Source organism: Priapulus caudatus, unplaced genomic scaffold, assembly GCF_000485595.1.
Source record: "Priapulus caudatus unplaced genomic scaffold, Priapulus_caudatus-5.0.1 Scaffold1018, whole genome shotgun sequence".
NCBI lineage: Eukaryota > Metazoa > Priapulida > Priapulimorpha > Priapulimorphida > Priapulidae > Priapulus > Priapulus caudatus.
This window is the reverse complement of record NW_014578079.1, coordinates 66,287-69,860: the sequence shown is the minus strand read 5'-3', so window position 1 is coordinate 69,860 and position 3,574 is coordinate 66,287.

The window sequence follows — 3,574 nt, the reverse complement described above, 5'->3', positions numbered from 1 at the left end:
CGTAGCAACATGTGACGTCACCTAACCGTTTCTAGGCAAGGATGCTTGGCAATAAATTTAGCGTTGGCGCCAGATTACCAAATTTACAGATTTCAATTAGACATTTGTTAATAATTAATTAGCAGTGATATTGGACAAACTAATACGCGTTTGGCTATAAGGTAATGTACTTATTAACTACACAAGGTGCCAGTTACTGTAGCATTCGTTAAAATTGCATAATCGATGGTCGAATTATGCCTTTAATAGTATAATCAGACGAAACAACAGAACTGACTCATACACTGAGCAATTATGCTACAATGGAATATCAACTACGGATAAAAAAGAGATGACGGAAATCTTTAATAATTACTTCTTAAATATAGGCATAAACATGGAAAAAAACATACCTCAACCAAAAAATAACTTCATGACATACCTGCGCACACCAGTACGGAATTATTTTTTGATCAATTCCACTGATACAGGTGAAGTTAGTGCACTAATCGATCAGTTAAACTCCAATAAATCACCAGATCCCGAAAATATTCCCATTAAATTCTACATATTTGCTAAGTCGACAATATCCCAGTTCTCGCTCAAATATTCAACAATTGTGTATCTCATGGAGTATTTCCTGACTGTCTTAAATTGGCAAAAATAAGAGCAATCTATAAAGATGACTCACCAGAAGATCCAACTAACTACAGGCCGATATCAGTATTACCACCCATAGCTAAAATATTTGAGAAAATAATCTACACTAGGCTAATAAAATTCCTTAACAAAAATAATATACTAAATAAATACAAATTCGGCTTCAAGAAAAGCCACTCCACTACCCTAGCAGCAGCTGAAATAGCTAATAGGATGAACTACTATATATATTCTATACTATTCTATTCTATGATATTCTATAGGATGACTAGGTCCTCACTTGATAGAAAGTTATACACATGTGGTATATTCCTAGACTTATCAAAGGCGCTTGACACTGTGCAACACGAAATACTTTAAAAAAACTGGAATACTATGGTATAAGAGGGATTGCCCTGAAAACTATTGCCTCGTATTTAACCAACAGAAAACACTGTACATCAATCAATGAAAACTTATCTTCTGTACTTGATTTCAAATGTGGTGTGCCTCAAGGATCAACACTTGGCCCTTTATTATTCCTAATATATATCAATGATCTACCTGTTTGCTCTATAGTCGTCTATTTGCTGATGATACTAACCTATTTCTATCACATTCAAGCCCTCACCATCTTCAAACAATGGTTAACCAAGCGATAGCTAAAGTAGATGCATGGTTAAAATCAAACAGACTATCGGTTAACTACAAAAGAACAAAATACATGATCATATGCAACAAACCACAGAAACAAGCAATACGAAACTTTAAACTTAGTATGGACTCGCATAAATTAAAACAAGAAAACAGTATAAAATATCTAGGTCTTTACCTGGATTACCAACTTACATGGGATACCAATATTAAACATATCACATATAAAATCACCCAAACTAAAGGCTATCTTTCAAAAATCAGACACTATGTAGACACCTCAACGTTAAAATTACTATATTATGCACTAATCTACCCTTACCTACAATACGAAATTCTAACATGGGGCTATGCTAATATCACTACACTTAAACCATTAACTACCACTCATAACACGGTAGCTAAACTCATCACATTTGCCAATTTTAGGGATTATGCAACCCATTCATTCGCCTCCCTTAAAATATTGAAATTATCGGACCTACACAAGTACGAACTTATATTTTTAATGTACAAATATAAACACGGCATGCTACCGGTAGTATTTAGCACCTACTTTACTAAACTATCGGACGTCCATGACCATACCACAAGAAGCGCGGCAGGCCAAAACTATTTTATAGACAGAGTTATGACAGCTTATGGCTTGAACACAATCAAATTCCAAGGAGCGAAGTTATGGAATGAACTTACTCCGGAATTCACCAGCTGCTCTCTGAAACAACTAAAATATAAATATAAACACATCCTACTGTCAAACTATTCTTGTACATAAACATATATTATAATTTAGTATATACCCAAACCAACACACACCTTGTAACCAATTGTAAGTGGCTGCGCCAACTCTTCACCATCATGCTCATGACCTGCAGCCTGGCAGAGCCGCTCAAGCTGTAGGAAGCTCGCAAGGAAAGCATGACAGAGGACATCCACCACCGAGTGCAGTGCCAAAATCCTGAACAGGAAGTGACCTACACAGATGCCATGCACGAGGTTCAAGTTCAAGCAATGGGCGGTGAAGGAGTCCACATCTTCCGCCTGCCACAGCCAGAGCAGAACAACAACGCACTCGCATATGAATACCTGCAAGAGACCAACTATGACACAGACCAAATGGCAACATACGTCAATGACAACGAGATGCGCCTGGTGGAGGATCAGCAGCGTGCCTACGACGCCATCTTCGCAAGCATTGAGGAGGAACGTAGCGGCCTCTTCTTCCTCGACGCTCCTGGCGGAACAGGCAAGACCTTCGTTACCAAATTTTTTCTGGCCAAGGTCAGGCAGACGAGGAAGATTGCCATGTCAGTTGCTTCAAGCGGCATTGCTGCCACCCTGCTGGACGGAAGGCGCACTGCTCACTCGGCCCTCAGGCTGCCATTCAACCTGGCAAAGCGGCAAAATCCAACCTGCAACATCAGCCGTAGCTCCACAAAGGCCAAGCTGTTCCAAGAGTGCAAGCTCATCATCTGGAACGAGGGAACCATGAGCCACAAAGGCGACTTTGAAGCACTCGACAAGACCCTACAAGGCCTCCGGCACAACACAAACGTCATGGGAGGTGTGACTGTCCTGCGCTCAGGTGATTTTCGCCAAATCTTGCCAGTCATCGCCAAAGTAACAAGAGCAGATGCTGTCAATGCCTGCATCAAGTCATCCTACCTCTGGAGCAAGGTGAACTGCCACAGCCTGAAGACCAACATGTAGGTGCAGCTCAGCGGCGATGAAGAAGCTGGCCGCTTCTCTCAGCAACTGCTGTAGGTCGACAATGGCAGACTCTCAACTACAGCTGATGGCCAAGTCAAGCTGCCATTCGGCAAAGCAGCGGCAGACATCACCCAGCTGATGACCAAGGTCTTTCCAAACCTCTACCTCCGCTACCAAGACCAAGATTGGCTGAGCGAGCGAGCCATCCTTGCCCCCAAAAATTTGGCCGTGGATGACATCAACGCCAAGCTGCTGGAGCAACTGCCTGGCGACCCAACGAGCTACAAGTCGATGGACAGTTTCTGTTCCTGACCAGGTGGTGCACTATTTGACCGAGTTTCTCAACAGCCTCGCGCCCTCAGGTCTGCCACCACACAACTTGGTGCTCAATGTCGGCGCGCCCATATTGCTACTGCGCAACCTGGATGCTCCCAAGCTCTGCAACGGCACAAGGCTCACAGTCAAGCAGCTCATGCCAAGAGTCATCGAAGCCAAAATCATGACAGGCAATGGCAAGGGCGAAAATGTCTTCATCCCAAGGATCCGGCTCATCGCATCAGACCTGCCATTTGAGTTCAAGAGGCTGCAGTTT